This window comes from Silene latifolia, unplaced genomic scaffold (genome assembly GCF_048544455.1).
Source record: "Silene latifolia isolate original U9 population unplaced genomic scaffold, ASM4854445v1 scaffold_75, whole genome shotgun sequence".
Lineage (NCBI taxonomy): Eukaryota > Viridiplantae > Streptophyta > Magnoliopsida > Caryophyllales > Caryophyllaceae > Silene > Silene latifolia.
The window spans coordinates 3,461,910-3,488,491 of NW_027413661.1; the positions used below are offsets into that span (position 1 = coordinate 3,461,910).

Here is a 26,582-nt window from a genome sequence, read left to right on the forward strand (position 1 = left end):
GGCAAGCTCCCATGTCCACCAAGGCTAAGACTTTTGAAACTAGCACTTCCAAGACCAAGAAAGGTCCTCTTGATAAATGCCATTATTGTAATGGTGTTGGACATTGGAAAAGGAATTGTTCCAAGTACCTTGGTGACATCAAAGCTGGAAAGATCACTCCAGTAGGTAAATGACTATCCTTTCTTTTATGTTTCTAATTCAACTATGGTATTTTGATACAAAGTTGTGATAATGTATCCCTTTTTTATTGTAAATAGGGCCTCCTCCAAGCAAAGCCAAAGGAGAGGAAAAGCAAGCTTGAGAAATCATCTAGGAGCTAGGAGTAGCTTCCAATGAAGCTTGGCTTTTTATTATTGTCTTATTTTAAGTTGTGTTTCGGATTTTTAGAACTCTTTTGATTTCCGTGTTCGACATGGAAATGGTTGATCCTTTCTAAACAATGGTTGTATTTTGGATTATGGTGGCTTTGTTTGCAACCCAAGTCACCCCTTTTATCGTATTTCCTTGTTCTAAATATTCATCTTTATATGCTTGGACATAGAAACATATGATCATCTACTTAAAGTGATCTAACAGACAACTATAATGATGGGATTCATTATATGTCCACAAGCTTAAGGCTTGTGTATGATCAATTATAAAGTTATGTTGAGTTGATGAACTCTCCTAAAGGAATGTCAATTACCAAGTACACTCATCAAACCTAAAATTTATTAGTCAATCTATGAGATAGTCCTCCTTCTACTTCAAAATAATTACTTATGTGTCATAAACTATCTTTGAATATTTAGTGTATTTATTCTAAAGATAGAGTGAGAGAAAAATGAAGACACAAAGAATACAAAGATAATTTGTATACTTGAGTGAATCAGATCTACGAAAGAAAGAACGATTTGTATACCTAAATAGAAAGTATACACGAATAGATGAGATCTATGGTCTCGAATAGATGAGATCTACATGACAAAAGAGACCAAGTGATGTAATCAAAAGAATATGTTCTCAAGATAACTACACGAGGAGACCAAAAGAAAGTTTTAAAAAAAATGACTAAAGAAAAGTCTTAACAAGAGATTTGGATAGTTTATGAACAACATATGACCAAGAGTTTCAATATTGATATTTACTTAAGTGCCTAAATGAAATAAAGTTGCATCCTTGAATATAAATGAGATTTATGATTAAAAGTTGCAAAAGAAGATATGCCGATATCTACAAAAACTAAGTTAATTGTTAACCACGCTAGTGTCATTACTTAACCTTATCGATGAAAATGAAATGGTTAAACCTCCTTCCGAAAAGGGTATTTTGAGAAGGACGTGTATCAAATGGAATTTCACATTTAAATAATGACATTTCTACGCATCATAATAAAAATGAATGAGTTAGAGATGAAAATCTCTTTCAATGAGTTTAAGACTGAAACCTTTTCAAAATAGGTATTTTAAAAGGATATGCTGGGAACATATATGGTTTTAATCTTAATAACTTGGAAAAGCAAAATGTATTTCAATTCTTGAAATGTTTCGATTGAGTAGTCAATTGCGAAACATGTGGAATTGAGTGGGAGTTTGAAATTATCATGTGAAGACATGGAATTTAGTGGGAGCAATCATCTTGTAAAATTTATAACTCATTACTCATTGAGAATGACGAGCTAGTACTATCTTTCACAAAGAAGTATTTGGGTTTTCAATTCTGGATGAAAATGGACTATGATGAATCCAATCACATCATGGATGTTGGATAGGTATTGAGATATACACATCAAATCAACAAGAAATGTAGGTTATTCATATCGATGAAAATGGAATTACCATAAGCAGTCATGGCCACTCATTGAACTTAAGAATGGTTGATCACATGATTAAAAATTACTAATGTTTCCGCCATTAGAATAATCATGCACATGTCCAATAATGAATCATATGCATAAGAGCACGATGAGTCATTGGCAAGCCATAGAAGAATCGTCATGAATTCTCGAAAAGAACTAATGAACTATTCTAGTGTTGGACAGAACACTCTGTTATGTGACAAGAAGTTGCACATATTGAAGTTCGAACACACGTAAGGATTTATGAAAATCCTAAGCTATTCAAGCTAAAAGGAGAAATAAGAAGTTTGAAAAGATACTTGTTATAGTAAGAAGTTACTCAAAACTAGTATTTTCTAATATGCTAGGACTTATGAGAAGTGCTAGGCTAATCATCTTGACAATGGTTGCAAGACCCTACAAAACGTATACCTAGTACATTGTGAGTTGGTAGAACACTTGACCAGTGCAAGTTATATTATCCACCACAATTCGTTGGTTATGTGATAAACAACGAGAAAGTTCTTTCAAGATAAAGAACCTAAACCTAGGTTGGGAACCTGGATGTGTACTTGGTAAGGTTCATGCTATGAGAGATAACATGAATATAAAGGAAAGTGCAATACAAGAAGTATGAACACATGGACACATGGTATGTTAAACTTCTATTGCAATCAACAAGTGTTTTCACACTTATATACATCACAAGGTAGTAATATGGTATTGACTACCCGAATATGATGTCCACATTTGTCGTTTGAGTTATCATTAACTCACCTTATACTTTGTTACATCCAAACGGGTTGTAGAGACAATTGAACCCCGTTAAAGTGAACACGGATTAGCATTGTATTCGCCCATAGTCACTTACATGAGGTGACATCTCGAAGTGACTAGAGTGTGATGCGATTGATGGCAAGTTCAAGTGCCATGGAGTCATGTGAGATGACTAGTCGATCACATAGGCAGACTGTTAGGAACACTTTGTCGGGCCTTATGACCTCTTATAGAGTTCTGGCAAATTTATATAGCCTGGTCGTGGCGAGAGCTACTATAGTATTCTAATGAGTCGATTCTTTTGACTAAAGACTGTTCGCCTAAGGTGGCACAGTTTCAGATTAGCTTTTATTTATGTTACTACGACCTTCGTAAATGGGGTTAAATGGGCATATTTTGGGTTATGATGGCTGTGGCTAGTCGAAGGGAATAAGTGCGATAGGAATTGTCCACCCCTTGTCAGGGTTATAACAATATCTCAGGGCCACTCGAGGAGTAATGAACTGGAAATGCGTGGCCACGCTCGGAAGGTATCTATGGTAGATAATTCCGGTCAATTAGTTATTCTCCAGATCGAGGAAACCACTCTTGATATAATCACTTTCAAGTACGACCCGAAAGACACCTTGCATTGAGTGGGAGATAGTAATAGGACAAGAGAATTGGCGACTCACACTTGTCGAGGACAAGTGGGAGATTGTTGGAATATGTGTCCTCCGACAATAATGCGATCACAACTGTTGATCATGATGATCACATGTTTAAATCTCATTTTAAGAATACATGTGGGATGTAATATTTTACAGTGAACTGGTCCACACATATCGGTAATGATTGGCTGATTAGAGTTTGACATTACCGTCGTGCGACAGTGGTGATCAGTTGATCCCCTTAGGTCATACCTAAAGGGTAACACTCTTAATTGATTATTTAATTGATCGTATGTCGATACAGGTTAATTAAATTGCTTAAAATTGACGGATGATTTTGTGAGTATTATTGACGTATCTTATTGTAATTCGATTGAATAAGATACGGTCTAAGTAATCAAATTATTTTATTACTTAGATAATATTATTGTTTACGAAACAAATTGGAACAGAATGAATAATTTATTATAAATACAAGACGTGATTTATAATTGATAAACTGTTTTGGTACAAGTAATTATGAATTACTAAGTCGATTTTGTACATGACGTATTTTTATTAATACGTTGATTTTTAATATGTTAAAAATACGTGACAATTTCACATGACTTGTAACATGTGACAATTGACAAATGACAAAATATAAAATGGACCTCCCATTTTATGTAAGTGCCGAAAAATGGAGGGAGTATATTGTTTAAATTGTGTTAAATAATTAAATGCAAAGCATAATGATTATAACTAGCTTGTAGCCATGCAAACCTAGCTCTTCTTGAGAAGAATTACTTGCCCATGCATTGGCTCTCCTCTCCTCTCTTGCCACCGGTTTTCAAAGACCAATATAGAGAGTTTTTCTCTCTAATTATTCATTCACAACTTGTATTATTTTCTAGAGTAAGAAAATAAAAATTCTCTCTAATTTAAAAAGCTTAGAGAATTAAAATCTCTCAATATTCATCTTCTCTTGGCCGAAAATTTCAAGAGGACAAAACAAATTTTTGGGTCAATTTTAGTAAGATTATTATTATTCTAGATCAAGTAATATTAATCTATTAAGTGGTTATCTTGGGTATTCATCTTTGGGAGGGATTCTATCTTTGAATCCTTGTTCTTCCATTTGTAAGGAAAGCTGAAGAACAAGTGAGAAGGAGAACTCACTTGTGCCCTAAATCCGAAACTACTATAGTAAGAATGACGATTTCTTCTCTATTCTTATTTAAAGTTTGCATGCATAAGATTTGTAATTATTTTATGACTAAATATTTTCTCACATATATGAATATGTTAAATAATGAGATTATTAAATTCTAACAGTAGCCTCCATAGGGGACCTTGTTGAACCTCTAACCTTGTCTCATTGACTACTAATGCCTTTGACAATTGTTTTGCTTGAAGAGCTTGTTGCCTTTTTGAAAGTGTCTTCTTTGGGGGTGCCTTATTACCTCCTTTAGTTCTTGCCATTCTTGATTACACCAAAGAAAGATTGAAATCTTCAATTTTTAGTTATGCCCAAATCGATTTAAGATGAAAGAATGTTGCTTTGTATCTTAAAAATCAACTCAAAGGTTGAAGATTTTGGTGTTTGAATCAATTGTTGTTGCAAAATGAGTGATTAATTTTTGTTGTGAGGAAGTTTGGATTTGATTTTGTTGAATTTGGTTGAGGAATTTTGATTTTGTGGATATAGAGGATGAGGGTTTTTGGGGTTTTTTGGGTAGTGGGTAGTGTTTGAATGTAGAAGAAATGAAAATGAATCAGGGAAGAGGGTTTAGAGACCCGTTATGTTTGAAAACAGCAGCAGGGGACGAGCGGACCAAGGGTCGGGACGCTTGGATTCTTCGTGTTTTATCTCAGGAAAAGACGCCACAGGACGAGCGTCTTCCAGCAAGGACGAGCGGATTTTTCAATCTGAGACGAGCGTCTTCCTGGACGGACGCTCGGATTCTGTTACAGGGTGAATCTTTAAATTTTAACAGCTGAAAGACGAGCGTCTTTGCTGTAAGACGAGCGGCCAGGATCAGACGAGCGGATTCCCATTTGAGACGCTCGGATTCTGTGTCAGACCAGTTTTTTTGAATTCTGCAGCTCTAACAGACGAGCGTCTGGTGACATTGGACGCTCGGATTCTTCAGGATGAGCGGATTGTTCGTTTGGACGCTCGGATTGACCACACGGATTCAGGTCCATCCGTGGGTGCTGAATAACCCGTATCATTTTCATTCTTCAATTCTCGTGTTCTTCATTATGGGGGCTCTACAAAGGCATGAATAGCCTAGGCAATTGTTATCCCCACACTAAGATAAAGCACTACAAATCAATAAAATCATAAGTCCCTCTCTCACTTCTCTCAAAATGATGAATATCTTGATCAAGGCACAAAAATATAAATCCAAAAATGACAAAAATGCAATGTAAAAATTGAAATGCAAGTTAGGGAGTTAGAATATTTACAAATGGTGGTTTAGGGAGGACTCCACCAAACTCTCATCCAATGTGAGATGTCAAGGGGGCATGTTCAAGGTGTTGTTGATGTTATTCAACACCTTGAAGAAGTAGTCGAAAGCTTGTTCATTATCATGATAAAGATCCTCAATAGATCTTTGCACTTGTTGTTCTCCATGATGGTCTTGGTTCATAGCATTACTAATATAGGGATTGAATATCCCTTCGAACTCATCATCGCAAAGACCGCAAACTTCGTCTACTTGAACACTAAAAATTTCTTGAGTTGATAGAGACAACTCTCCTTCTTTCTTGTCTTGGCCAATGAGGCCATCCTCTTCATTGTTGGATTTGGGTGAGCTTTTCAAGCTCTATTTGTTGTTATTCCCTTGCTCATTGAATGGAGCATCATCAACTTTCTTTTTCCATTAGAGTTCCGACTTCTTCCTATCATCCTTCCGGCTATAGTGATCAACCATAAAGCATGGTTCATGCAAACGGGGAGCCCTCATGGTTTTGTCAAGATTGAAAGTTATGGTCTCATCTCCTACTTTTAGAGTAAGCTCTCCGTGCTTCACATCTATCACCGCACCCGCGGTGTGCAAGAAAGGTCTACCAAGGATGATCGGAATATTAGAGTCTTCTTCCATGTCAACAATGACAAAGTCCACCGGGATGAAGAATTTGCCGATTCTCACGGGAACATCTTCCCATATCCCTAACGGTGTCTTCGTCGACCTATCGGCCATTTGGATTGTGATATTGGTACATTTAAGTTCTCCCATCCCTAGCCATTTACTAACCGAATACGGCATAACACTCACGCTTTCTCCTAGATCACACAAAGCCTTGTTGATCGTGGTGTCGCCAATGGTACACGGTATTGAGAAGCTTCCCGAATCTTTACGTTTCGGAGGTGATCTCCCTTGAAGGATTACACTAATCACCTTAGTGAGGGCGATAGTTTCAAGCTTCTGGATCGACTTCTTTTTCGTAAGGGATGTCCTTCATGTACTTTGCATAGGCCGGCACGTGACTGATTAATTCCGTGAAAGGAATCGAGACTTCCAAATTCTTCACAATTTCTATAAATTTTCCATGTTGGTCATCAAACTTAGGCTTAGCTTGACGACTTGGGAATGGAAGTCTAATCACAATGGGCTCCTTCTCCTTGGCCTTTTCTTCACTTTTCTTTGAAACTTCTTCTTTTGTTGGTTCTCCTTCGTTAGAGTTTTGCACAACTTCTTCTTTGTCACTAGCTTCCACAATTTCATCCTCAACTTGCTTCTTCAGTCCTTCATATCTTGTACCACTCCTCAAGTGAATGGCACTAACCGTTTCATGTCTTGGAGGATTACTTTGAGGTGGTAATTGCCCCTTTTGTCTTTGAGAGTTTGAAGATGCTAGTTGGGTAAATTGAGTTTCCAACATTTTTTTGTGGGCTAGGATGTTGTTGATGGTGATGTCTTTTGCTTGGCCATCTTTTTGCATTTGAGTGAAAAACTCTTGTTTATTCTTTTGCATTTGGAGGACCGCTTTTTGAACATCAAAACCTTGGTCATTTTGTTGATTGTATGAAGTTTGATTTTGGTAACCTTGGTTTTGGTTGAAAAAGGGTCTTTGATTTTGGTTTCTCATGGGAGGTGGGGTGTATGTTTGTTCAGGGTTTTGAACAGATTGGCTTTTGTCTGACAAATTTGGGTGGAATTTGATGTTTTCATTGTAATAGTTGGAATAAGGGGTACCACTCTTGTATGCTTGAAAAGCATTCACTTGTTTATTTGTTCCCCTACATACACTTTGGTCATGTCCCAAAGTTCCACAATTCTCACATATCCCACTTGGGATTGATGAAGATGCTACCATGACATTAACATGATGCTTTGGTGATTTTGAGGATTCTTCAAGTTTAGCCATAGCCTTCTCAAACTTCAAGTTGATGGTATCAATATGAGCACTAAGTTGAGCACCCAATTGAGTAATAGAGTCCACTTCATGCTTTCCTCCTCTAGTAGCCTTGCGAGGTCTACTATATTGTGAGTTATGGACCGCCATTTCCTCAATCTTGTTCCAAGTTTGATTATCGTCAACTTCGGTGAACATACCATTTGATCCCATGTTGAGAATGTTTCTTGAGTCTTCATAAAGACCATTCCAAAATTGTTGTACCAAGAACCACTCGCTAAATCCATGATGAGGACATGAGCGACAAATTCCTTTGAATCGCTCCCAAGCTTCATACAAAGATTCTTCATCCCTTTGCTTAAAACCCGTAATTTGAGCACTTAGCATGTTAGTCTTTTCCGAGGGGTAGAATTTCTTGTAGAAAGCTAGAGCCAACTTCTTCCAAGAGTCAATTCCAAGAGTAGCCTTATCAAGGCTTTTCAACCATTTTTTGCGGTGCCAATTAGAGAAAAAGGGAATAAGACCCATCGAATTTGGTCTTGAGTTACACCGGTTTGTGAGATCGCATCACAATAGTCACAAAAAGTTTCTATATGGGAGTGAGGGTCTTCACTAGGCCTCCCCCCAAATTGGCTTCTTTCGACTAATTGGATAAATGCGGATTTTGCAATGAAGTTTCCGGTTAAGTGTTGTGGTGTGGGAGTACCATTGGGTAGGTTCTCCTCGGTTGGTACGGAATGTGATGAAAACTTAGGCATTGTGCGTTGATTTTGTGATTGATTTGGTGTTGGGTTCTCCTCAACTTCTCTTGCAAAAGGGTTGATGAACTCAATATTTGTTTGAATATCTACAACCTCACCAATACCTCTCAAAGTATTTCTAACAAGTCTTCAATTGGTTGTCAAAGTCCTTTCAATTTCGTGATCAATGGGTAACAAATTACCTTGTGATATTCTAGACATGCAAAATATCAAACAACTCGAAAACAATTAGAACAAACCTTGAGGAGTTTTACTTCCCCAAGGCAAAGAAAGACACAACTAATAACAATCTATGAAAATCAAATCAAGTTAACACCGTCCCCGACAACGGCGTCATTTTTGGTCGGACTCACTTGGAGCTTAATTTTCGGTTACTTGTCGTTAGGAGCACCTAGACCAAAACAATATTTATAACTTCACAAACAACTCTACTATTAGTAAAGAGGCAAGTAAAGGTCGGATCCCAAGGGACGGGTATTGATGTAGAATTTTCGATTGCAAGTAGCGGTGTCTAGGGGTGTCACAATTTGGGTTGAGATAAGAAGATCACTAAACTAAATAGCAATAAAAGTAAGCAAGCAAGATTATTAAAATGAGATGTAAACAAATAATTAAAAGTGCTAGGACATCATGGGGTCATAGGGGATTCATGGGAATTCATCATATAAACATATTCTCAAATTATAAGCAAGCATTTATTGTTGTGATAGGATCGAGTTGGTTTATATCCTACAATCCTAGGAAGGTTTGGGTCCCGGAGCCGAATCGATTAGATTGTACAACACCTACAAGTCGACTTAATCCTCCCTACTCAACTATATGCATGGTCTAATGAGACTCGAGTTGGTTTATGTCTTACAAGTCTCATTGAAAAGGTAAGTGATGGGTAAAAAATGCAAGGATTCATAGGCTCGCATTTCATCAAACATAACATGTGCATAAGTTGAGATCACAACAAGCAAGCAAATAAAATATGAAAACATATTAAATTAAGCATGAATCATCCCCCATGTTGGTTTCCTCTAATTACCCATTAACCCTAGTTAAGGGAACTACTCACTCATTATCAAGTTTAACATATTAACAAGGTTGTCAATCACATTAACAAAGGAAAATATGATGAGTAAATGAAGATGATTAACAATAATTAGAAAGGAATTAAGAGAGTTATACCTTCCAAAATAAAGCAAAAAATAATAGAAGTACTTGATGAATGATTGGAAGGTTGTCAATCTCCCAATAATAACCCAAATAATCTTTAATTACCCAAAATAAAAGATGAACAAAAGAGAAATTAAGGAAATGAGATTTGTATTAATATTTGATTAGAAGTTGATTACAAGATTAAGAAGATATTAGAATGACATAAACTACACTAAAGATTAATAAGAAGAACATGATTAATCTAATTAGACTAATGGGGTATTAATAGTGGGGATTAGGTACACAAATTAGGGTTTACTAAGGGCTTAAATGACGATTAAGTCCTTGAGAAATCGCTCCTCTCAGAAAAAGATGCGGGTCTCCTTTTTGCCGTTCTTTCACAAATATGCGCATCTTTCATGGAGCAAGAAGAAGACGTGTGGGTCTATAACAGAATCCGGGCGTCCAAGGGTCGGGACGAGCGGATTCTGGGGTGGCTGGACTGGCAGATTGCTGGCTTGGACGAGCGTCCTGGGAGGCCTCTGGACGGGCGTCCTGCCTGGTTGGACTAGCGGATCTCGTCCCAGCCTTCTTTTTCTTCTTTTCTTCTTTCTTCCTCCAATAATCCTCCGGGATCTTGTCGGAGATGCAAGGATTTCTTCATCATTGCGCATCTACTATAATATGTACAAAGGCCTTCTAGTCTTGTCTTCTCTTTGATGCTTGGTCATTAGATTCGATCAATTTAGCTCTATTTTGCCATGAAAATGCAAGGTTTGCACTCCTCTCCTACCAAGGAAACAAAACCTCAAAGAATATGCAAAACAAAGGACTAAAGATAGTAAATGACCCAAAAATGCACTAAAAAGCATAGGAACGAGGCTAATTCAGGGACTAAATATGCTCAAATAATGGTCACATCATTTCTCCACCTCACTCATGTTTTTCGAGCATAGGGAGTGGGGACGGGGACCAAAATGCAAACTAAAGGCACCCCTATACTCCTAAAAAGGTTTCTAACCTAGTGCAATCATTAATTTCACTCAAAATGGGCTCAATCAAAAATGCCCAAATCGATTTTCTAGGGTAAATATTTTGCCCTAATGCAATCTATCAAAAAGACCAACAAATTCAAATGGATTCAAGAGGAAATACATACCTTGAGATGACATTGTTGATGATGGCACGAATGGAAGCAAGCTAGAGACCAACAATGGCGTTTTTTTAGTTTGTTTTGTCGAAAGGTTGAAGACGAAGTGAGAATGGTATGCGAACCATTCTCGCGTCTTTTACAGAAAAATAGGGAAGCTCCCTTAACTCGCCAGGTTGCTCGCACCTCAATGCGGTGCTCCCTGCTCTTTCAGCGAAATTTTGGGCTTTGGCCCAATTTCCCCATAACAAACCTCAACTTTTCAATGACGACATTAAGGACCGTCATTTTTCAAATACGAAAACAAATAGTGAAATCAAAATTAACTATTTTTCTTCAAAATTCCAAACAAACGGCGATTAAAACCGCCATTTTTTTCAAATACAAAAGCGAATGGTGAAAATTCAAATTCACTATTTCATCAAATTTCAACGACGGCAATTAAAACCGTCATTTTCAAAATAATAGTGAATATTCAAATTCACTATTTCCTCAAATTTAAAACGACGGCAATTAAAACCGTCATTTTCAAAATAATAGTTGAAAATCAAATTTCACTATTTTCACCACACATGTCAACGGCGGCAACATAAACCGTCACTTCAAAAATAATAGTGAAGATTCATAATTCACTATTTCCTTCACATGTCAACGGCGGCAACATAAACCGTCACTTCAAACGTAATAGCGAAAATTTAAAACTCGCTATTTCCTTCAAAATTCAGACAAACGGCGATTAAAACCGCCACTTCAAGTTAAAAAAAAAAAAACGGGTAGTGAAGATTTAAAATTCGCTATTCCTTCAAATGTCAACAGGGGGCTTCCTCGCGGAACCCGCTTATTTCAAAAACAACAGTAGTGAAAATTCAAGTTCACTATTTCCACGGCAGCATCATGAGTCCGCTACTTTCAAAACAAGCCCATCTGGCGTGGCTATTCTGACGGTCAATTAACCGACCGCCCCATGGCTGGCGAGCCTTACTATGCATCGCGGCTAGCGATCCCTCCTCATATACGCACCATGGCTAGCGAGCCTTACTACGCATCGAGGCTGGCGAGCCCTCCTCATATACGCACCATGGCTGGCAAGCCTTACTACGCATCGCGGCTGGCGAGCCCTCCTCATATACGCCTCATGGCTAGTGAGCCTTACAACGCTTCGCGACTGGCGAGCCCTCCTCATATACGCCCCATGGCTGTCAAGCCTTACAACGCATCGCGACTGGAGAGCCCTCCTCATGTACGCCGCATGGCTGGCGAGCCTTACAACGCATCGCGGCTGGCGAGCCCTCCTCATTTACGCACCACAGCTGGCGAGCCTTTGTCCGCAAACACGCAAGGACATATCCGAAAATGCCTCAGGTATGACTCCTTCTTATGGCTGGCGAGCCTTTGTACGTAGTCTAACGGACTTTAAACGACCCGCACGGATAGTCGACAGACTCTAAACTATTCCCGACGACAGGTCCTTGGCTCGTACCCTCGAGTCGCCTTGGCGTCTCCCTTCCCGACGGCAGGTCCTTGGTCCGAATTCTTTCGAGCCGCCTCGACGTCGCTTGGGTCTCCGGGTTGTAATCTTCAATTGACCTGGGGGCTCTAATTTGACTTTCGCCATGTCCAAGCCTCAGTCAAAGTGGGGGCTCTGTAGATACCCAGTATCCGCTGAGACTCCAACAAACACCCGATGATTATCGGACTATAACATGCTTTGGAATTGCTGCGTTTGATCGACACTTCGTGTGCAACTTTACGCCGGAAAGCTTAAAACGATTTCAAAAATAAAACATTTCAAAACTTTTCAAAAGTACGTGGAGTGTTTAATGCACGACGACGGGGTCGCAATGACACTAACAAGAGTCAAAACCGACACCGGACCAAAAACCGACTTAAAATTCAAATTCCGACTCCAACAACGAGTCAAACCGAGTCAACCACACAAAACAAATCATTCAAAACCTTCTATACTAAGATTTCCCGGATGCATGAATGGTCAAGTACCAAACATGTGACTCCAAATCCTAGGATAGAACAAATCATGATTGCATTTGTGTGAAAGTGACAGGACAACTCGAAGACCTGCGACGTGGCTCGCGCCTCTTTGAGCAGCCCAGGTGGCCAAGTCGCTCAAAACTCACACAACCACTCGTTTTCCTATAAATACCCCTCAAATGCCCCTTTTGGAGAACTTACGCGAGTGTCCTCCTCCTCTTTCTCCCTTAAAATTCTAGACTCGACTTCCTAAGTCACAATCCGACGCGTATTTACGAACTACCGATCGTAAATAAAATCCTTACACATTGTTTGGTACCGTCATCGTGCATTAAACCACTTGACCGACCACTTCGACCACTACACCGTCACTAATCTTAAAACACTCTTTTTACTTACCAAAACGGTTTTAAACCGAGTTTTTTCCGATCAAACGAGTTATTACACTTACGTCGGTCACTCGCCATAACCAAACATGTAAGTATGAGGGCGTAAAAATCCTCTTTTATTATGTTTTCATTTGTTTCATGACTATAACATGCTAAAACATGCATAACATGAACCAAAACATGGAATAAACGAGCCAAAACTGATTTTGGTCTGAGGCAGAAGCCCCTTAGGCCGACAACATTTAAAAGGTATTTTAAAGCCTTTTATTTAATTTCTTTACATTTTGGGAGGTATTTTAAAGCCTTTCATCATTTCTTTACTTTCCAAAATAAATGTATTAGTCACCAACACAAAGTCATCCTTGGTTCTACATACCATGTCGGATTTGAACCCGAGTGCGATGATGAGTGTCGACTAATTATATTCAAATGAGCTTAAAATAATTAGTTCATAATTATTTTCAAAACTATTCATGTCAAGCTTGTCAAGTCGAACCCGACACCGAATATCATCAAAATAATGACGATTATTCGAGTCTCGTTCCTCAAATTAATAAATACGGTCTAAACGACCCTTTCAACCCAAAAGGGTTCAAAGACCCACTTTCTAACACATTTTATAAACGTTTTTCAAATGGTCAGAATGCGTCTTAAACCGTTGACTGACCCGCGCCTAAATAGGCCATTTCTTTCCTGTTTTCAAAACCAGGTGAGACCCTCTTACACCGCCAACAGGCTCGTGCCTCATATGGCTGCCTGGTGCAGGGTCTGTTCCCCTTCCAGCATTATTCTAGGACGATCCCGACTCCGGTTAACCCGAATATAGGACGGATCAGATGATTAATCTGCCCATTCAAAAAACCATATTTGCAAAATGCCATATTAAGACAAATGGATCACGTTATGCACCATAAACCTAATACGGTAAATGGATGTTTAATTTCCGTCTTGCATGCAAATCAACCATAAATCCAACTCGACATCTTATACTTGATACTTGGATTAAATCAACCGACTTCGAAAGCTCTTACATGTTAGGTTTAAATTATTGGATGCGCATTCATGCATTTAAACCGTTTTATCAACTTTTGCATTCAACCAACCAAGATCGATCAGTGGAGGCCGCTACCGCGGGCGGGATTGGGTGTTTGATTAAAGGGCTTCCCAATACGTACCTTCACCTCTTACTCAGAGACTTTGGATAGTGGACGACCTTATCCAGGGCGTATGAGAGCCATTCTAGAGATAAGATGCTAAAGAGGGATGATTCCTTATCTTTAGTACCTATGTCAAACACTGCTTTGTGCTTCATTTGACCGAGGTATAAAGTGGTTTCGAACGGGTTCCAAGCATCCCACAAATGCTTGGTGGCGACTCCGAACATCTCTAATCGTTTCGAGACCCTTACCGGGACGAAACCGATCGATCTAAAACGATCCGGTCGAAAGCATTTTTACGCCGCCGAGCGTGGCTTTCAAAAGACCGCTGCCATTGTCCACATATCGGCTGGGCATACACAGGTGGGCCCGTGTACACAGTGGGAGAGTTTCCAGATGTTTTTCCAGAGGAGATTCCGGGGTTGCCACCGAAGAGGGAAATAGATTTCATTGTTGAGCTGAAACCGGGGACAGAGCCAATCTCTAAGGCAATGTACCGTATGGGTCCTAAGGAGTTTGAGGAGCCAAGGAAGCAGTTGGATGATCTGATTGAGAAAGGATACATTAAACCTAGTGTATCACCGTGGGGAGCACCGTGGGGAGCACCAGTTTTGTTTGTGAAGAAGAAAGATGGGAGCTTGAGGTTGTGCATCGACGATAGGGAGCTGAACAGAGTGACGGTAAAGAACAAGTATCCTTTGCCAAGGATAGATGAATTATTTGATCAGTTGAGCGGTGAAATAGTCTTTTCTAAGATTGATTTGAGGTCGGGTTACCATCAAGTGAAGATTAGGGAAGAGGACATACCAAAGACAGCTTTTACATCGAGGTATGGTCATTATGAGTATGTTGTGATGCCGTTTGGGTTATATAATGCACCTGCCGTGTTTATGGATTTGATGAATCGGGTCTTCTGTCAGTTCTTGGACAAGTTTGTGGTGGTCTTTATAGATGATATCTTAGTCTTTTCTAAGACTAAAGAGGAGCATGAGGAGCATTTGAGGATTGTGTTGCAGACCTTGCGAGAACATCAGCTGTATGCAAAGTTGTCCAAGTGTGAGTTCTGGTTAGAGGAAGTTGCTTTTATGGGCCATGTGATTTCAAAGAAAGAGGTAGCTGTGGATCCTGCAAAGATTGAAGCAGTTACCAAGTGGGAAGTGCCAAAGAATGTGGCAGAGATCAGGAGTTTCTTGGGTTTAGCAGGGTATTATCGACGGTTCGTTAAGGATTTCTCCAAGATAGCTAGACCTATGATGGCCTTGATGAGGAAAGAGAACAGGTTTCGTTGGGATAAAAGTTGTGAGTCAGCATTCCAGACATTAAAGGAGCGTTTGACCACACCTACAATCTTAGCATTGCCTGAAGGGAGTGAGAACTTTGAGGTGTATACAGATGCTTCAAAGAATAGGTTGGGTTGTGTGTTGATGCAGAATGGGAAAGTGATTGCCTATGCTTCTAGTCAATTGAAGCCTTATGAGGAGAACTACCATACACATGATCTAGAGTTGGGTGCAGTTATGTTTGCTCTTATGATTTGGAGGCATTATCTATATGGGGCGACCTTTAAGGTGTTTTCAGATCACAAGAGTCTCAAGTACATCTTCACTCAAAAGGAGTTGAACATGAGACAGAGGAGGTGGATGAAGTTGATTTGGGATTATAACATGGATATTATATACCATGAAGGGAAAGCTAATGTGGTTGCAGATGGTTTGAGCATGAGGAGTGTGCATTCTCTTTACACGGCTGTGTCTTTGATGAGATTGAGAGATGAGGTGGGGAAGTGTTGGATACATATGATCCAGAAAGGGGATGCTATGGGGGATTTGACAGTGGAGCCAGACCTTTATGATGATATTCGCAGTAAACAGGCGTTGGATCCCAAGATTGAGGAGTGGAGAGCTGTAGTAGAGAAGGGGACAGTGTCTAGATTCTCTATTCATACAGATGGTAATGTGATATTTGATGGGAGGTGGTGTGTCCCTAGTGATGAGGAGTTGAAAAGAACAATCATGACAGAGGCTCATTGCACACCATATTCGGTACATCCAGGCGGTGACAAGCTATACAAAGATTTGAAGAAGACCTTCTGGTGGCCTGTGATGAAGAAGGAAACAGCTGAGTTCAAGGCTCGTTGTTTGACGTGTCAGAGAGTGAAAGGGGAGCAGCGACGACCACAAGGTAAGATTCAATCTCTTGAGGTACCTGAGTGGAAGTGGGAGTCCATTTCTATGGATTTTATCGTGGGTTTACCGAAGAGTCAACAGGGTAATAACATGATATGGGTTATAGTGGATCGTCTGACCAAGTCAGCTCATTTTGTGCCAATGAAAGATACTTGGACTAAGGCACAGTTAGCTTTGGCTTATCGGAATAACGTGGTTCGATTGTATGGGGAGCCTAAAGATATAGTGTCTGATAGAGATTCGAGATTCATCTCACGGTTTTGGAAAGAGTCGCAGGAGTCTATGGGAACTACCTTAAAGTTGAGTACAACATTTCATCCTGCGACAGATGGCCAGACGGAGAGGACCATCAAAACTCTATAAGATATGTTGCGAGATTGTGTTATGTATTTTGGTGGTAGCTGGGAACAGAGGTTATATTTGATTGAGTTTTCCTACAACACCAGCTATCACACCAGTATTGACATGGCGCCATTTGAGGCTTTATATGGGAGGAGGTGTAGGAGTTCGATTTGTTGGGGCGATAGTGCTGAGGGAGTGGTCTTAGGACCAGAGATGGTGCATGAGATGGTGGGAAAGATTAAGTTGATCAGACAGAGGATCAGAGCGGCCCAGGACAGACAAAAGAGTTATGCAGATCTGCATCGCCGGGATATAGAGTTTCAGGTTGGGGACAAGTTTCTTTTGAAAGTGTCTCCTATGCGTGGGGTCATGAGATTTGGTAAGAAAGGGAAGCTGAGCTAGAAGTTTATAGGACCATATGAGATCTTGGATCGTGTGGGTGAGGTTGCTTATCGGTTAGCTTTACCGTCTGCTTTGGATAGAGTGCATAATGTGTTTCATGTGTCTCAGCTGCGGAAGTATGTTAGTGATCCATCACATGTGTTAGAGGTTGAGAACATCGAGCTGGATGAGTCCTTGTCTTATCTTGAGGTGCCAAAACAGATTCTTGATCGGAAGGTTAGGAAAACTAGACATGGTGAGACAGTGTTGCTTAAGGTTTTTTGGTCTAACCATGAAGTTGAGGAGGCTACATGGGAGGCGGAAGAGGCTATGAGAGAGCGGTACCCGTCTCTTTTTGATCAGGTATGTATGGTTACGAGGACGTAACCTTGTTTCTTTTAGGGGGGGGGTAGGAGATGGTCGCATATAGTTTTTTCATGTTTTCATAGAGTTTGTATGTTTTATGTTGGTTTTGGTTTTGGTACAGTTAGTAGTTGTCTTGAGTCGGTAGAGTTTTGTTTTGAGAGGTGTGATGGGTGTTTGGTATTGAGTTTTGTTTATGTTGTTGTGTCGGGAAGGTGTCGGTGTATTTGTGGTTTGAACTTCAGGGACGAAGTTCTTTTTAAGGAGGGAAGACTGTAATACTACGGTTTTATGTGTTTTGGGGTACTCTATCGAGTGGGGCTTACTCTATCGAGTAAGTAGTTTTTGACGCAAAATAGTAGTCTGCCTGTAGGGTACTCGATCGATTAAGTGCCTTACTCGATCGAGTAGGTGAGTTTACGGGCTGAGTTTTGACGGGTTTTGTTAATGATGCGATATTGGTGTAAAAAGACGTCTGTTAATTTTCTTAAACCTTTTTATCATTCTAAAAACCTAAATTGAGAGAAGCAAGTTACGTAAGTTGATTCATCGCATCATTAGCAAATTCCCAAGGCTAGGAGAGTCGGATCATCGTGTTCTTTACGCCGTTGCAATCCTTGTGTCGAGGGTAAATTCCTTATACCTTTTATGTTGGGATTCATTGAGTTACTTTAAAACCCTAATTGGGTAATTCGGGGTTTTGGTGGTATATGTGATTATGGTAGTAATTGTATGCATGTATGTTATAGGAGGAGGCTTCGTTGAGGAAAGATTTTGATTAGCTGCTTAGACCGTCTGTGGTGTTTGCTTTCCAGGTAGGGGTTTCCCTACTCAATTACATAAGTGTGGTTGGTGATTACTGTTGTTGTATATCGTATTGGCATTAGATTCGGATTTGGTGGTTGTTGATAGTGTACTATAATTGTTTTTGTATAACTGTCTGTGATCTTCGAGGCGCGTCCCTGGGTGAGTGGAGTCACTTGCGGGAGTGGTTTCACACCCTTGATTCGCCCTCTGTGGAACCCGCCACAGGAGGGGATGTGCACATTAAGGAAACTTGGGTTTATTGCTCAGCGGTGATGTGCGGGGATTAGGTGGGTACGGCTGTGGTCCCCCAGTAGCGGTGTGGAGTACTTGTTGTGATGGGTACTCTGGCAGGACTACACACTTTAGTGTGTAGTTAGTTGTGTGGAGATTGATTATGGAGACTGGAGAATTGTTGTGTTGTTGAGTTGTTTTGGCATTTGTTTCATTTTGGATTTGTTTTATGTAACTAGTACTGACCCCGATAATTGTTTTAAAAACTGTGGTGATCCATTCGGGGAAGGTGAGCAGTTATTGAACAAGTATGATATGACGCGTGTGGGATAGCTGGGATGAGTCATCACGTGGTTGTTAGAAGTCTTCCGCTGTGTCAGACGATGTTTTGTAGTTTTGGTAGTTTTGTCAATAGACCATTTTGAGAACCTTGTATTTCAGTTTATCAGTTTTGGGGTTGACATGTAATCACTTTAAACCGTATTTTACTTTTAAGTATGTTTTGTTATTATCTTGTGATTATCATTGCCTCGGGTAACCGAGATGGTGACGTTTTCATACCGTAAGTGGTCCTGCTAAGGCACTTGGAGTATGAGGGTGTCACATTAGACCCTTGGATGAGGGAGATGGAAGGCTTAGATTGAAAGGAAAAAATAGGGGATTAATGATAAATGGAGGGGATTGATGCTAATTAATCATTTTCCCTCTTTACCATCACTAATCAAACCCTAATTTCACTATATATAATTTATTTTCCACTCATTTCTCTCTCCTATCACACAAATATCATTCCTCGCATCTCTCTAAAAACCAAAAAAAATAAAAAAATAAAAAAACAAATCACTCTTCTCATCCTTAACCCCGACCACCAACCCACCCCACCCGACCCCGAATTTCCCACCATCACGAACACCTGACAATAACCACCCCAGATATGCAACCCCGACAAGCACCCCATACACCACGCCACACACCACAGCCCCGACAACCACGCCATACAGCACGCCACCATAACCCCTATCAGCCACTGACCACGACCACCAGCTAACCACCACCAGCCGACCACCACCAACCCACCATTCTCACAACCCGACACCCTTTCTCCACCATTGCCGACCATCACCAAGCCACCACCCTTTCTGTTTTTTTTTCAGATCTGCCGCTGCCCTACCACCCCTACACAACCACCATGCACCACCACCTTTGTTCTTCCTCCTTTTTCCGTCACCCAGATCTCCAACAACAACAACCCGACCCACGTCTCTCTGCCGCCTCTCTCTCCTTGCCGCCGCCTTCACTCTATCCTTTCCCCGACCTCATTCCTGCCGGCATCCTTGTGTCGGACCTCATTGCCGCCGGCGTCCTTGTGTCGGGTTTTTGTGCTTATTTTTTTTTATTTTGTTTGTGTTTTGTGTCGTCTTTTTTTTATGTCGTTTCTTTGTTTGTGTTTTGTGTTCTTATATTTCGTGTCTCTGTCTTTCAATTTTTTTTTTTTTTTTTTTTTGAATTTAATAAGTCATTGTTTGTTGTGGGGTTAGATATTTTTTGTTAAAGTTACAGATTTACTTTTTTATTTTGTGTGGGTTGGTGAAGGATGGTGGTGGTGTTGGTCTCGTCTTTTTTTCAAATATCGTTTTATTTTATAATTTTTCAAATCTTGTCTTAAAAAATTCGTCTTGTTATATATATTTTTTAGATTTAAGTTTCAGATCTGGTTTTGTTGTGTTCCTTTTGCATTTTTTTGGGTTTTAGTTCTTTTTCGAAATCTTATATTTTTTTTCTAGATTTACACTCGTATTTCTTTAAATTTACACTCATATTTCTTTAAAGTTACACTTGTACTTCATCAAAGTTACACTCGTATTATTTACATTGTTTTTTTTTTTAGATTTACAATAGTACTATATTAAAGTCACACTCGTATTTTATTACATTTACACTCATTTTTCAGATTTACACTCCTTCTCTATTAAAGTTACACTTGCATTTTATTAAAATTACACTCTTTTTTCAGATTTACACTTGTATTTTATTAAAGTTACATTCATTTTTCAGATTTACACTTTTACTCTATTAAAGTTACACTCATATTTTACTAAAGTTACATTTCATATCTTTTTTTCTTTTCAGATCTACTTTTTTTGTTGGGTGTGTGTTGTTGATGGAGGACGGTTGTGGCATTTGTCGGTGGTCGTACTAAAGCTACACTCATAAAGGACGAAAGTTACACATAAAGGACCAAAGTTACACTCGTAAACCTTCAAATTTACACTCATAGACCTCCAAATTTACACTTAAAATACTACATTTACACTCCTAAAGCATCAAATTTACACTCTTAAAATATTACATTTACACTCGTAAAATATCAAAGTTACACTCGTAAAATGTTAAAATTATATAAATTCAAATTTTCCGTCACAAAAAATTCAAAATTACATTCATAAAATATTACATTTACACTCGTAAAACATCAAAGTTACACGCGTAAAATGTTAAAATTATACAAATTCAAAATTTTCGTCATAAAAAAATCAAATTTACACTCTTAAAATATTACATTTACACTCGTAAAATATTAAAATTGTATAAATTCAATTTTTTGCTTACAAAACCGCCATAAAATCTGTCACAGAAAAAAAAATCAAAATTTCCATCAACAAAAAATCAAAGTTACACTCATTAAACTCATACAACATTACATCATAAAATCTGAAACTCAAAATTGATTAATTAGGGGCTGGAGAGAGAAAGAAAATTTAATTAGTGTATAGAAAATTTTCTTCATCGCAATTATCTTCATCTCTTATTTGAAAAATACATCGTCGAAATACTAACTAATATAATTTTATAAAATACGAAATCTCCCTAAAATACAACACCAAAAACACAATATTTATTAACATTAGTCAATGTAATGATTATTTGATTTTCGGCCTAAGCCACGGGTCTCTAAGTCTCATTAATACTAACTTTCGTTCTTGATTAATGATCCTAAAAGCCTAAATTAACTTATCTCTCGATCTTATTAATTTAGTCGTCTTAATTAAGTAGTCTATCTCCCTCCCCTACCTTTCGATCTATCGGGTCGGTCAATTCCTAAGCATTCAACTAGTCGCGTGCACTCGGTTCGTCAAATATAGCAATTAAATTAAATAAGACGCAGTTAATCTAACATGCGGCGGTCGATCGACCATGCAGAGCAGTCGATAGACCTACGGACCCAATCGACCGACCAACGAAGTCAGTCGATCGACCAGAGCCCGATGGCAGGTCACCTATTGTTGAAGCCGTCTAACCTACAGATTTCCTACATCTTAGCACGTAGGATTTAGCTACTCATGATGATGATAAAAACAACAATAAAATTAACAGATAAAGCAATCGAATTCATAATTAAATTAACTAAATAAACAATTAACATGAAACGATAATTTGGCTTTGGGAAATCTAAACTAGCAATTCTAAACTACGGAAGAAATTAAAGCAAAAAAACTGAACAAAGAAACAGGGAAATACCGTAAAGAAGAATTGAAGAGGAAAGCCCAAAACCAAATGCAAAAGAAAACTTTATTGATGGAAAATTAATCTAACCTATTGAAATAATCAAAAGTTCAACTTCTCTGTGTATTGAACCCTAATTAATTCCATGATCTCCTCTGAAATCTCAGGTTAGGTTATATAGATACTCTTACGTAACTTTATTCCTAAAACCTAATTACAATGGGCTTCGGAATTCTAATTTGCGTCAAAATCACGGTGTGGTCGATCGACCCTTGTGACCAGTTGATCGACCAACCCTCGTTGTACAGTAGCTTCTGATAATCGTACTCCGGTCTATCGACCAAGAGCATCAGTCTATCGACCACTTCAACAGGTACTTGGCTCCAAAAGCTTCGTAAATTCGTCTTTCGGGCCTCGATATGCGCACCAAGTTTGCTTCCCGAGTAAATACTTCATGTCAAATAATATGCCAAGTACTCGGGCACGGATTTGGCTCATTTCCCGCTGGATTCTTCACATTTCTGCAATATTACACAAAAACACAAAAGTAGACGGAAATAGGGGAAATAGTAGCATAAACTACACAAATGAGCTCTGAAATGCGTGTAAAATATGGTGTAAAACATCATATTTAGGACACGCATCAATTGTCCTCAAGTTTTCACTTTTCTATCTTAATAGTTAACAGAACACATCAATATTGTAGACTTTAACAATAAATTTAAAGCGTAATTATTAATAATACTAATTTCTCTATATATTACAATCTAAAATACCGTACATTCGCATGGGATATAAACTAGTATGATAATAATAGGAATATTCTAGGAAAGTGCGGAATTAGGAAAGAGTATTAACGCGTAACATCATTTAACGAGTTCAACTTTGCGCACTGATTTTCAAACAGCTGCAATATCTTCGTTACTTATCGGAATCACGCTTGTGACCATGAGTTGGAAAGCTAAGACAATAAGCTTTCACCTCCAAGTTGAATCACGCTCAATGGAGCTCTAAGAGGCTTGATATAACTGTTTTAAAAGGCACCTAAAACAAGTGATCTCATTTTCAACTATGACACATTTGTCCAAGCTTCCTATTAACCTTTTATAGTCTACCTTTTACTTTAGACACACACAAAGAGTCTTACCTTATAATATGAGCGGTATTACAGTCTTCCCTCCTTAAATAAACTTTGTCCCGAAGTTCGCGCATACTACGTACCACTTAGAACCTACTCCACTTATACTTACACGCCAATCAAAATACTATCATTTGTTGTAACTCACGTTACGATACTACTTACACCTATTACTCAACTATACATACATCATTAATTTCACTAGTATTACATTCTATCTCCCTTAAAACAAACTTCAACCCGAAGTTTCCCATCTAAGTTTTGAATCTAAGTTAAACCCGAACCAATCACAAGTCGACAACTCGTACCTACCTTTTCAACTCATTTATATTATTATTATTATTATTATTATTATTATTATTATTATTGTTATTATTGTTGTTGTTATTGTTGTTGTTGTTGTTGTTGTTGTTGTTGTTGTTGTTGTTGTTGTTGTTGTTGTTGTTGTTGTTGTTGTTGTTGTTGTTGTTGTTGTTGTTGTTGTTGTTGTTGTTGTTGTTGTTGTTGTTGTTGTTGTTGTTGTTGTGGTTTTTGTTGTTGTTGTTGTTGTTGTCGTTGTTGTTGTCGTTGTTGTTGTCGTTGTTGTTGTCGTTGTTGTTGTCGTTGTTGTTGTCGTTGTTGTTGTCGTCGTTGTTGTTGTCGTTGTTGTTGTTGTTGTTGTTGTTGTTGTTGTTGTTGTTGTTGTTGTTGTTGTTGTTGTTGTTGTTGTTGTTGTTGTTGTTGTTGTTGTTGTTGTTGTTGTTGTTGTTGTTGTTGTTGTTGTTGTTGTTGTTGTTGTTATTATTATTATTATTATTATTATTATTATTATTATTATTATTATTATTATTATTATTATTATTATTATTATTATTATTATTATTATTATTATTATTATGTCACTCTACCTCACTCCTTCTTCTTCTTTCTTTCGAGCAAACAAACAATAACAACAAACAATATACATACACCATCGTTGTCTGAGCTAAAACCTCAGATCCCGACTTCATTTCTCAACCATTTTCCTTAATTCTCGCGCCTTTAGCTTCCCCTTTTCGTTCTCCTTCTCTGAATGTAAGAAAGACGCCTACTTTTCTCCTGTTTCATTTCGGCCATCCCTAATATGGCTCGAAAATCCTTGCTAATCTCGTGTATTGTGATGTCTATGTGCAAGCTTGGACGACTCGGAGTAGTTTTGAGTCGTAATCGCGTCCATTGAAAAAGTTATTAGGTAAAGATGATAGGTTACTCGACAAAAACGTCGAAATTCCGTCTAAAGTGTCATTTTATATTCTTTTGTTTGATAAAGTTTGGTTCTTTACGTTTTTCTCATTTGTATGGTAAATTTCCTCTCATATTGGTGTTTGAATTGGACTGTTTTGAGCCTTGAACTCTCTCTTGAGCTCCGTTTGCTTGAGCTAGGTTTATGGCTCACATAAACGAGTGGTTGTGGCTGCCTTGGCTCAGTTTTGGGATGGGTAGAGTAGTCTTTCGGGACTGTTTTTTTTTTTGGAGTTGCTTTATACTTGTAAACTTTTGTCTTAAACCCGTCTCAAATGTGGTCTTAGTTTGGCTCAACTTTGGTCTACTTTATGCGTATGAATGGAGTGATTTGAGATGTATTGTACTCTGTTTGGGGACGGTATTGTGCAGTAAATTGGGATTATTTTTGAGTCATATTTGCAGGTACATCACGACAGTTTTGAGACGGATAAAATGGTGTCTTTCGGGACTGTGTTTGGGCGTAAGAATGGCTGTTGTTGACACGGTTTGAGTAACCTTATGAGGCTCTTTTGGGTAGTCGAGTGGTGGTTGTGTCGGGGCTGTTCACGGCTTGCTTTGGAGCTATTATGGCCTGCCGTGGCCTGGCAATGGCCTACCGTGACCTAGACAGTGGCCTAGCTAGTCACGGGATTGAGGCCGTGTATGGTTGGTTGTGAGGCCGTGTTTGAGGCTGCCAAATAGTCTTTTGAGTCATGTCATAGTTCGTTTGGCGCAATTTGGTTATTTGAAATATTTGAATTCCGTCTCGTGTTTTATATAACGTAATTCGTCAAATATCATTCATTTTTATATTCTTCTCGCATGGTTTATAATCGTGGAATATATTCATTATTATCTCATTTGTATATGAAATGATATGTTTCCATTTTAATATTAGTCCAATATAATTGTTTATGCCTTGTAAGTAATAAATGCTTTATCTTACATTAGAGTCATTTATAATTAAGTCCTTGTTTTGATTATTATAAATGGTTCATTTCCGTTTATTTACATTTTTATTCAGTAAGCGCGTCTTGATGCTCAAGCATCTTGGCAATCTCCTCAACACTCATCTCCTGAGCCCTAACGTACAAAGCTGATCTCTTTGGCGGCATATCTTTGAGCTATAAAAGGAAGATAAACGTAAGCACATAGCTTATGACTCAAAGCAATTATGACCCGCACCAGGACTTAACTCGATCGAGTAACCACACATACTTGATCGAGTAGGAGTCACTCGATCGAGTAAGCCACAAACTCAATCGAGTACACCAACTCCAAAAGCTGTCTAGAACTGACATAAAACGTCCTTGATCGAGTCACATACATACTCGGTCGAGTACATGACACTCGATCGAGTACTCCTCTTACTCGGTCGAGTAGGACGACTCCAGTAGCTACTGTCCAACGTATACACATACCCACTCGATCAAGCCCAGCATACTCGATCGAGTCCACCGTACTCGGTCGAGTTTCCCCCACTCGATCGAGTCATGCTCACGATTACACTACCTGCATGCCTTTATACTTTACGTAAAAGTTATACATCACAACTCCTATTCACATGTTACTAATACCACCACAATATGAATTCACCTTCATCACATAAACACGCTCTTAATTATAAATCATATTCTCATGCAACAATTAATTCAACTTTTTCCACCAATTCATCCATTATACACTTCATCCAACATATGCATATGAAAGAACAATAAACAAGTAACGATCCCATGACACCCCAAAGTGACCGGTTCAAAGTCGTAGAGCGAGTTCGCGACTTTAGGATGTCTCTCAAGCCTTTTCATTTTCTCCTAACAACTCCTACTCGGGTTCATTATAATTTGACTCTCTACATTCATTGAGTTCATTAGTTACAGGTTCAAAAATCATCGCTCTGATACCATTTTGTAACACCCCCATACACCAAGGTGCCTTACCAAGACCACCTAGTAAATGAGAATGCTACCATCTCGGTTACCCAAGGCATAGTAATCCAAAGTGACCATCAAGAATCGTATTTAAGTAATTAAGTTTAAATGTGCGTACATCCAAAGCCAACTCAAATTTAAAAGTATAACTGTTCCAAAACCAAAATCCAACAGAAATAAAAAGTGTTTTGACACAACATCGGAAGACTACGACTTTGACACGTGTTGACTCCATCCCCAGCTAAATCCCGCGCGCATCCAAGATATACCTGTTAAAC

The 26,582-nt window shown here is 38.8% G+C and overlaps 1 non-coding gene across 1 annotated transcript; it reads left to right on the top strand.

The window, feature by feature from the left end:
* The first annotated feature begins 7,870 nt into the window (after positions 1-7,870).
* On the top strand, positions 7,871-7,977 carry LOC141640300 (small nucleolar RNA R71). The gene has a single exon (XR_012542932.1). It is a non-coding gene; the product is annotated as a small nucleolar RNA R71 (small nucleolar RNA).
* The last annotated feature ends 18,605 nt before the right edge of the window (positions 7,978-26,582 follow it).